The following is an 11,033-nucleotide window of genomic DNA, read 5'->3' on the forward strand; positions in this document are numbered from 1 at the left end:
CCCTTCTTTACATTACATTCTTTTCTTCTTCTACTCACACAGGGGAACCTCTATAGCTGGGTAAAAAGGATCCCTATTATTATTATTTTTCTGTTCCCTCTTTTTCATATGAGTAGGAGCAAGGACAAGAACATTCTTGTTGAAGCAGACCCTGAACCTGAAAGGACTCTGAAGAGGAAACTAAGAGAAGCTAAAATACAACAATCCAGAGATAACCTTACAGAAATTTTCGAACAGGAAGAGGAGATGGCAGCCGAAAATAATAATGCAAGGAGGATGCTTGGTGACTTTACTGCACCTAATTCCAATTTACATGGAAGAAGCATCTCAATTCCTGCCATTGGAGCAAACAATTTTGAGCTGAAACCTCAATTAGTTTCTCTGATGCAATAAAACTGCAAGTTTCATGGACTTCCATCTGAAGATCCTTTTCAGTTCTTAACTGAATTCTTGTAGATCTGTGATACTGTTAAGACCAATGCAGTAGATCCTGAAGTCTACAGGCTCATGCTTTTCCCGTTTGCTGTAAGAGACAAAGCTAGAATATGGTTGGATTCTCAACCTAAAGATAGCCTGAACTCTTGGGATAAGCTGGTCAAGACTTTCTTAGCCAAGTTCTTTCCTCCTCAAAAGCTGAGTAAGCTTAGAGTAGATGTTTAAACCTTCAGACAGAAAGAAGGTGAATCCCTCTATGAAGCTTGGGAGAGATACAAGGAACTGACCAAAAAATGTCCTTCTGACATGCTTTCAGAATGGACCATCTTGGATATATTCTATGATGGTCTATCTGAATTAGCTAAGATGTCATTGGATACTTCTGCAGGTGGATTCATTCACCTAAAGAAAATGCCTGCAGAAGCTCAAGAACTTATTCACATGGTTGCTAATAACCAGTTTATGTACACTTCTGAGAGGAATCCTGTGAGTAATGGGACGCCTCAGAAGAAGGGAGTTCTTGAAATTGATACTCTAAATGCCATATTGGCTCAGAACAAAATATTGACTCAGCAAGTCAATATGATTTCTCAGAGTCTGAATGGAATACAAGCTACATCCAACAGTACTCAAGAGGCATGTTCAGAAGAAGAAGCTTATGATCCTGAAAACCCTGCAATAGCAGAGGTGAATTACATGGGTGAACCATATGGAAACACCTATAATCCCTCATGGAGAAATCACCCAAATCTCTCATGGAAGGATCAACAAAAGCCTCAACAAGGCTTTAATAGTGGTAGAAGAAACCGGTTTAGCAATAGCAAGCCTTTTCCATCATCCACTCAGCAACAGACAGAGAACTCAGAACAAAATACCTCTAATTTAGCAAACTTAGTCTCTGATCTGTCTAAGGCCACTGTGAGTTTCATGAATGAAACAAGGTCCTCCATTAGAAATTTGGAAGGACAAGTGCGCCAGCTGAGTAAGAAGATCACTGAAACCCCTCCTAGTGCTCTCCCAAGCAATACAGAAGAAAATCCAAAAGGAGAGTGCAAGGCCATTGACATAGTCAACATGGCCAAACCTAGAGAGGAAGGGGAGGACGTGAATCCCAAGGAGGAAGACCTCCTGGGACGTACAGTGATCAACAAGGAGTTTCCCTTTGAGGAACCAAAGGACTCTGAGGCTCATATAGAGACCATAGAGATTCCATTAAACCTCCTTACGCCCTTCATGATCTCTGATGAGTATTCCTCTTCAGAAGAGAATGAAGATGTTACTGAAGAGCAAGTTGCCAAGTTCCTTGGTGCAATCATGAAGCTGAATGCCAATTTATTTGGTAAAGAGACTTGGGGAGATGAACCTCCCCTGTTCACCAATGAACTAAATGCATTGGATCAACTGAGATTGCCTCAGAAGAAACAGGATCCTGGAAAGTTCCTAATACCTTGTACCATAGGCACCATGACCTTTGAGAAGGCTCTATGTGACCTTGGGTCAGGAATAAACCTCATGCCACTCTCTGTAATAGAGAAACTAGGAATCTTTGAGGTTCAAGCTGCTAGAATCTCATTAGAGATGGCAGACAATTCAAGAAAAGAGGCTTATGGACAGGTAGAGGACGTGTTAGTAAAGTTTGAAGGCCTTTACATCCCTGTTGATTTCATAATCCTAGATACTGGGAAGGATGAGGATGAATCCATCATTGATGCGCATAAACGTGTTATGCTACGATTTAGGAAATTGCACGATCGGCAAAATTCCTTCCGGCAAGTGCACCGGTTATCGTCGTCAAGTAAAAACTCACAATAGAGTGAGGTCGAATCCCACAAGGATTGGTTGAGTGAGCAATTCGGATTAGAAGTGTGTTCTAGTTGAGCGGAATCAAGATTTGAGATGAGAATTGCGGAATGTAAAATTGGCGGGAAAAGTAAATGACAAGAAAATTAAATGGCTGAATCTTAAATTGCATGAATTAAAGAGCAGAATGTAAATTGCTGAAATTAAAAGGGAATGGGGATGATTGCAAGAATTGAATTGCAGAATGTAAAGAGAAAGTGGAAATCAGAAATGGGGAATTCATTGGGTTTAGGAGATATTGAAATCTCCGAATCAAAACATGTAAATCTCTTCCTCAACCAATGCATTCATTGAATTTTGCTTGGCAATCTTATATGATTGGATCCCAATTCCTTGGCTCACCAATGCTCTCTAAAAACAAACAAATTCCCAATCCCTTGGTTTAAATGTTCATAAGAAGAGATGATGCTTGATCACTGATTATACCACACAATTTCATGAACCACAATTTGGTAGGATTACATGTCACAATATCCATCCAAACCCCAATCCAATCCACTGTGAGAAAGCTTCTCTAGCATGAATCCTCCATTCCTTTCCCAAGGCTCCGAAGGATTCCAAGTATGAGTAGTCTCTTTCCCAAGACAACTACTCAATGGAATTAGATCGAGAAGCTTTCTAACAAAATTCAAGAGAAAAGATTGAAGAAGAAGATAAACTATTATTGATTCATTGAATTACAATAGAGCTCCCTAACCCAATGAAAGGGGGTTTAGTGAATCATAGCTCTCAATTCAATTACAAAGAAAAAGAAACTAGCTAAAAGTGAAAGTAAAAGTCCTCCTTTCTAACTTAACTTCTATCCTATTTATACACTTTCTATATTGAGCTTCAGTTGTGCTTCTTGGGCTTTGAGGCCTCTCCTTGCTTTCCTTTTGTCTTGGGTTTATGATCCATAATCTTGATGAGGTTGTTGATCCAAATCCTGTAACATTTATTGAGCCAACTTAGTGATAATCAAATAATGGCACATGACTCAATAAATGAGATTTCAAACTCATCAATCCCTCAGGCCCAATCCCATAAACCATGATATTCAATTGGGTTTCATACCAAAGTAAGTTTAAGTTAATAATTGTGCTCAAAGACTAACTTAAATCACAATATTTTTGGCCCAGAAACCTTTTTTCAAGAGTGGCGTTTAAGTTGTAGTTTAAGCTTAAACTGCAACTTAAACGCCAGACACTTCCAGTGATGCCATTTGTAGAAGCACGTTTAAGCTTCAGTTAAGGTTAAACTGAAGCTTAAACGTGGAAATGGAAGAAGGTAGCCCTGGAGAGTCATGTAGTCGAACACGTTTAAGCTTCAGTTTAAGGTTAAACTGAAGCTTAAACGTGGAGATAGGAAGGGCAGCCCTGGAGGTCGAACACGTTTAACCTCCAGTTTGAGGTCAAACTGGAGGTTAAACGTGGAAAAGGGTAGAGGCATATTGGAGGTCGAACACGTTTAACCTCCAGTTTGAGGTCAAACTGGAGGTTAAACGTGGAAGCTTGGAATGGTGGCCCTGGAGGTGTCGAACACGTTTAACCTCCAGTTTGAGGTCAAACTGGAGGTTAAACGTGGAAAAGGGTGGAGGCATACTGGAGGTCGAACACGTTTAACCTCCAGTTTGAGGTCAAACTGGAGGTTAAACGTGGAAGCTTGGAATGGTGGCCCTGGAGGTGTCGAACACGTTTAACCTCCAGTTTGGGGTCAAACTGGAGGTTAAACGTGGAGATGGAGAGAGCAACCCTGGAGTGAAAAAACTATCGAACACGTTTAAGCTCCAGTTTGAGTCAAACTGGAGCTTAAACGTGGAATGGCCCCTGGTACTCTTCCTGGTTCTGGCGTTTAACCTCCAGTTTGAGGTCAAACTGGAGGTTAAACGTGGAACTCCTCCCTGGGTGGCATACTCATTCTGGCGTTTAACCTCCAGTTTGAGGTCAAACTGGAGGTTAAACGTGGAATGCTCCTTAAGTGAGGCTTTTCATTCTGGCGTTTAACCTCCAGTTTGAGGTCAAACTGGAGGTTAAACTTCAATCCCAGCATTTCTTATCCTTCATGATTTTGGCGTTTAAGCTCCAGTTTAGGCTTAAACTGGAACTTAAACTCCACATGTGATATTCAAGCTTCCTTTATTGATTTTGTTGCTTCCTTGCTTAGCCTCTTCTTCCCTGAAATCATCCAAACAATTGCATCAAAGTCTTGCAAAATTTCATGAGAAATCTTTCATTCATAGCATTTAAGTAATATAACTAAAACTCATGGAATTTGCATCGAAATCATATTGTTTGGATGGTTCATTACTTTGTTCTTATTTTAACCATTTTTGGTTACTTTAAGCTCAAGAAAATGCATAAAACAACTAAAACTAACAGAAAAATGCTAGTGAAACTAGCCTATGATGCCTTGGCATCACAACACCAAACTTAATACTTGCTTGTCCCTAAGCAAGTCCTGAGTTATTTGAGAAGAAAGTATGAACATAAAGTAATTACATTGGCTATATTAGCAAGCATTTGAAGTTCATCAGAAGGGTTCTATGCAGAAAGTTGCAGCATCACTTTTTCATACTTATCAGGTAGGATTATCACTTTTTCATTGCATCCATCAAAAATTGCTATGGCCTCCTGTTATTCTTATGTCTTTGGCACTTTTCTTTTGTTTTTCTTTTCTTTTTCTTAGAGCTTCTTTTGCTCCTTGTTTGCTTAGTGTCATGTGTTGCACAAGCCTTTGGCCTTTTCTTTTTCTTATCAGTGCACTACACATATCCACTTTAGGCATTTTAGTTCACATTCCTTCTTGAGACATTGGTGCCCAGCACCTCTTTGTGTGACTAAATGTTTTGTATTGAGGTTGCTCTTGATAATGGACTTTTGGTTGATAATCCCGGGTTAGTTAACCCAAGTTACCAAGTGTTGAAACACTCCTCAGAACCTATTCATCCAAGCATATCCTTAATACATAAACACCACAGGCATTTGTCTCAGAAGTTCAAACCATTGGTGCCTAGCTTATTTTCTCAATTTTTTTGCTTTTTGGTTGCCTTTTTCCGTGGCTTTTTCTTTTCCTTTTTCTTTCTTTTTCATGGCCAAAGACATTTATTCATCAAGATCCATAGACAATTTTTACTTCTACATAAAAAATGATAATTCTACACTCTAATTTTAGTGATGTGACTAAACAATCAAGCATGCATACCACCACTTAATTCTACTTGATTTGTCACTAATTTAACCAAGTTACTTTTGTTCAAGCTTTTCTTTTAATTTTGGAAACAGAACAAGCATGGCAGGCACTTGTTTAAGAAGGTGAAGTTATATCCAAACATCTAAGCATTCACTTTATTCAAAGCAAAAAAAAAAAACTACACATTCCAGAAAGAGTCAACATTTACAGTTTAAACCAGAACACGCATGCTTTTGTTTAACCTTTTTAAAGAATTATCAAGGAATAATACCACCTTGTGAAATTCCTTGTTTTCTCTTTGTTGTCAGGAAACACTTTGATTTCTCCTTCTTCTTCCTAAATGTTGCTTCATGCTTTAAGGTTCTTGTTTCCTTTCCTGCAAAGAGTAATGAAGTTGCTTGCTCCTCAAGCACTTAAGTGGTTAGCTCAACTATGTGTGGGTAAGTATCGGATTCTTAAGTTGGTGTGTGAACACCAAACTTAGTCTCCCACTTACTTCTCTGTGTTCTTTGAATCCTTGAGTTATCTTGGAATGATGTTGCTACTAAGGGTTTTAAGCATTTCTGTGACTGCTTAGAATAGTTGTTCCTTTCACATAATTCAAAGGTTGTTGTGTTCAGTTGATCTTTATGGTGGAACACCAAACTTAGAGTCACACATTCCCCTTTGACTTATGGATCCATGAATTCATTGTTTGGTGTGAAACACCAAACTTAATTCTTTGCAATGCACAGAAACTACTTTACCCCTTTTATTGAAACAAATAAAAGAAACAGCAAAAAGGTATTACCTCAGGTTGGGTTGCCTCCCAACAAGCGCTTGTTTAACGTCATTAGCTTGACGGTCAGCTTCCTCAGTTGAGATGATATTTAACTTTGTCCTTCTCCTCCACATCTCCCAAGTAATGTTTGAGTCTTTGACCGTTAACAATGAAGGTTCGTTGCGACTTTTCTTCCATGATTTCTACTTGTCCATAGTTGGAGACCTTGGTGACAAGGAATGGTCCAGACCACCTTGATTTTAACTTCCCTGGAAATAGCTTTAGCCTAGAATTGTAGAGCAATACTTTTTGCCCTTCTTTAAATTTCCTTGGGGCTATGTTGCTGTCATGCTTCTTCTTTGCTCTTTCTTTGTAAATTTTGGCATTCTCATAAGCTTCCGCTCTGAATTCTTCCAATTCTTGAATTTGCAACATCCTTCTTTCTCCAGCGGCTTTGTTGTCCAAGTTCAGAAGTTTCAAGGCCCAGTATGCCTTGTGCTCCAACTCCAGTGGCAGATGGCAAGCTTTTCCATATACTAGTTGGTAAGGAGACATTCCAATTGGTGTTTTGAAAGCTGTCCTATATGCCCAAAGAGCATCATCTAGCTTAATCGACCAGTCCTTTCTTGAAGTTCCCACAGTTTTTTCCAGGATTCTTTTGAGTTCTCTGTTAGATATTTCGGCTTGCCCACTTGTCTGTGGATGGTATGGTGTGGCTACCCTGTGTTTGACTCCATATTTTAGGAGCAATGCCTCTAATGGTTTGTTGCAAAAGTGGCTTCCTCCATCACTGATGATTGCTCTTGGAACCCCAAAACGGCAAAAAATGTGTTTTCTGAGGAAGTTCATGACTACCTTATTATCATTGGTTGGAGTTGCTATTGCTTCAACCCATTTGGAGACATAATCTACTGCCACAAGAATGTAATTATTCGAGTATGAGGAGGGAAATGGTCCCATGAAATCTATCCCCCATACATCAAACAATTCAAGTTCCAGAATGAATTGTTGTGGCATTTCATTTCTTCTTGGCAGGTTCCCAGCTTTCTGGCATTCAGGGCAGTGCTTCACTAATTCTTTTGCATCTTTGAAAATAGTAGGCCAATAAAAACCACACTGCAATACCTTAGCTGCTGTTCTTTCCCCTGCAAAGTGCCCTCCATAAGTGGAGCCATGGCAGTCCCATAAAACTTCCCTTCCTTCTTCCTCGGATATGCATCTTCTGAGTATGCCATCGGAACATTTTTTGAACAAGTATGGTTCGTCCCAGATGAAGTATTTGGCATCATTTACCAATTTCTTCTTTTGATGTTTGTTAAATTCCAAAGGTAAACTCCCAGTGGCCTTGAAGTTTGCTATGTCTGCAAACCAGGGTGCTTTGTGAATTAGCATGAGTTGTTCATCAGGAAAGCACTCATTTACATGTGTGCTTTGTGTGCTTCCTTCTTCACATGGTATCCTTGATAAATGATCTGCCACCTTGTTCTCTACACCCTTCTTGTCTTTGATTTCAATGTCAAATTCCTGCAACAAAAGAACCCATCTAATAAGTCTCGGTTTAGATTCTTGTTTGGCAAGTAAATATTTTAACGCTGAATGATCAGTGAAAACAATGACTTTAGATCCAATGAGATAAGATCTAAATTTTTCAAATGCAAAGACTATTGCCAAGAGTTCTTTTTCAGTGGTTGTGTAATTCCTTTGGTTAGCATTCAAGACTTTACTGGCATAATAAATCACATGTACCAAATTGTCTTTCCTTTGTCCTAACACTGCCCCAATAGCAAGGTCTGATGCATCACACATCAGTTCAAACGGTAAGTTCCAATCAGGTGGGGCAATGATAGGTGCAGAGGAAAGTTTTTGCTTCAAAAGTTCAAAGGCTAGCATGCAATTTCCATCAAATACAAAGGGTGTATCAGAGACAAGCAAGTTACTCAAAGGTTTGGCTATTTTAGAAAAGTCTCTAATAAACCTTCTGTAAAAACCAGCGTGGCCCAAAAAGCTCCTAACTGCCTTGACATTACTTGGTGGAGGTAGTTTTTCAATGATTTCCACCTTAGCTCTGTCCACCTCCATGCCTCTATTAGAGATTTTGTGGCCAAGGACTATTCCTTCTGTGACCATGAAATGACACTTTTCCCAGTTTAATACTAGATTAGTCTCTTGGCACCTCTTAAGCACCAAGGCAAGGTGGTGTAGGCAGCTGGGAAAAGAATCCCCAAACACAGAAAAATCGTCCATGAAGACCTCAATAAATTTTTCAATCATGTCCGAAAAGATGGACAGCATGCATCTTTGGAAAGTGGCAGGTGCATTGCACAATCCAAAGGGCATGCGTCTATAAGCAAAAACTCCATATGGACAAACAAATGATGTTTTCTCTTGATCACTAGGATTAACTACTATTTGGTTGTAGCCTGAATATCCATCCAAGAAACAATAGTAAGCATGTCCGGCAAGCCTTTCAAGCATCTGATCCATGAATGGGAGTGGGAAATGATCTTTTCTGGTGGCTTCATTGAGCTTCCTGTAGTCTATGCACATCCTCCACCCAGTAACGGTTCTTGTGGGTATGAGTTCGTTCTTCTCATTTGGCACCACCGTTATGCCACCTTTCTTGGGAACTACATGGATGGGACTAACCCATGGGCTATCAGAAATGGGGTAGATTACCCCTGCCTGCCATAACTTCCTCACTTCCTTTTGTACCACTTCTTTCATGACGGGATTCAATCTTCTTTGAGCTTGAATGGAGGGTCTAGCATCTTCTTCTAACAAGATTTTATGCATGCATATGGATGAACTTATCCCCTTCAAATCAGCTAGGGTCCATCCAATGGCATCTTGATGAGTTTGCAGCACCTTGATCAATTCTTCTTCTTGTTCTTGGCTCAAGGCCGAGCTAATGATAACAGGGTGACTCTCATCACTACCCAAGTATGCATACTTGAGATTAGGGGGCAATGCTTTGAGCTCAGGTTTTGGTGCTTCCTTTTCTTCTTTCACTTTCTCTGGCCTGCTTAGCATAGTTGTGTCATCATCCTTGATATCACTAACTTCAATATCCTTGGTGAACTCCTCCTCTGCCACTTCCTTTATTGTTTCCTCAAAAGTTTCTTGTACTGCAATGTCCACTACATCAACCCTCATGCATTCCCTTAGTGATTCTGATGGATAGCTCATTGCCTTGAATACATTAAACACCAATTTCTCATCATGGAGTCTAAGAGTGAGTTCACCCTTTTGTACATCTATGATGGCTCCAGCAGTAGCTAGGAAGGGTCTTCCCAGAATTATTGAAGCTTTGGCTTCTTCCTCCATATCTAACACCACAAAATCAGGAGGAAATATAAATTCTCCCACCTTCACCAACAAATCCTCAACTATCCCATGAGGGAATTTAAAAGTTCGATCTGCCAATTGGAGGGCCATTCTTGTTGGTTTGGCCTCTTCAATCTTCATTCTTTTCATCATTGTTAGCGACATCAAATTGATGCTGGCCCCTAAATCACACAAGGCCTTCTCCACCATGACTTCTCCTATAATACAGGGGATTTGGAAACTGCCTGGGTCCTTCAATTTCTGAGGCAATTTGTGCTGAATGATGGCACTGCATTCTTCAGTTAACAACACAGTTTCCTCATTTCTCCAGCTTCTCTTCTTGGTCATCAATTCTTTTAAGAATTTTGCATAGAGTGGCATTTGCTCTATTGCTTCAGCAAAGGGAATGTTGATTTGAAGCTTCTTGAAAATCTCCAAGAACCTGGAGAATTGGCCATCCTTTTCACTTTTCATCAAACGTTGAGGATAAGGTGCTTTAGGTGTGTAAGGCTTCAAGACCTCTTTTTCTTTTTCTTTTGTTGCAAACGGTGTAACAGATTGTCCTTGTTCTTTGTCTTTCACATTTTCCTTTACTTCATCCTCTGTGGTTTCCCTTGAAATCTCCTTTAGATTCTTTCCACTTCTGAGGGTTATGGCCTTACATTCCTCCCTTGCAATAGCCTTAACAGTATGAGAACTGCTTGTCCCAGGAGCTTGCTTAGTCAAATACAAAATTTGATTTTCTAGCTTCTGGATGGCAGCTCCTTGGTTTTGCAAGTTAGAATTTACTTCTTCCTTAAAAGCCTTCAATTCAATTATGTCTTGGCTCATGGTTGCAAGCATTCCTTCCATCCGGTTTAATTGATCTTGAAATTGTTGGTTCGGATTAGGTTGGGTATGTTGATTATTTTGGCCATGATATGATGATTGGGGGTAAGTGTTTTGTGTGGCTTGGTATGATCTTTGGTTGGAGTTTTGGTATGTGGAATTGTTTTGTTGGTTGTGGTTGTAAGGTTTGTGGTTTTGTGGTTGGGTTTGTTGGTTTCCCCACCCAAAGTTTGGGTGGTTTCTCCAGCCTGGGTTGTAAGTGTTGGAGTGTGGATCATATGATTGCCTTTGTTGGTTTCCCACATAGTTAACCTCATCCCAATCACCTCCTTCAATGCCTACTTCCTCTTGATCTTGTGTGTGTATTGCAGCCACTTGCTTTGTTTCTAATTGCCTGGTAAGCTCTGCTAGTTGCTTGGCAAACACCTTGTTTTGGGCTAGAATTGTATCAACATGGTTCAGCTCCATGACTCCCTTAGTGTTGTGCCTTTCTGATGCATAGTAGTACTCATTCTCAGCCACTGTCTCGATCACTTCAATGGCTTCTTCCACGGTCTTTTTCTTGTTCAATGAACCTCCTGATGAATGGTCTACAGCCTTCCTTGATTCATAAGAGAGCCCATCATAGAAGATGTGCAATTGCACCCAATCATGGAAC

The 11,033-nt window shown here is 40.0% G+C and overlaps 1 non-coding gene across 1 annotated transcript; it reads right to left on the bottom strand.

Moving 5' to 3' along the window:
* Positions 1 to 639: 639 nt before the first annotated feature.
* On the bottom strand, positions 640 to 747 carry LOC148567453 (small nucleolar RNA R71). The gene has a single exon (XR_015882814.1). It is a non-coding gene; the product is annotated as a small nucleolar RNA R71 (small nucleolar RNA).
* Between the last annotated feature and the right edge of the window lie 10,286 nt (positions 748 to 11,033).

The sequence above is a fragment of the Arachis ipaensis genome, chromosome B4 (assembly GCF_059453495.1).
Source record: "Arachis ipaensis isolate K30076 ecotype BB chromosome B4, ASM5945349v1, whole genome shotgun sequence".
Classification (NCBI taxonomy): Eukaryota; Viridiplantae; Streptophyta; class Magnoliopsida; order Fabales; family Fabaceae; genus Arachis; species Arachis ipaensis.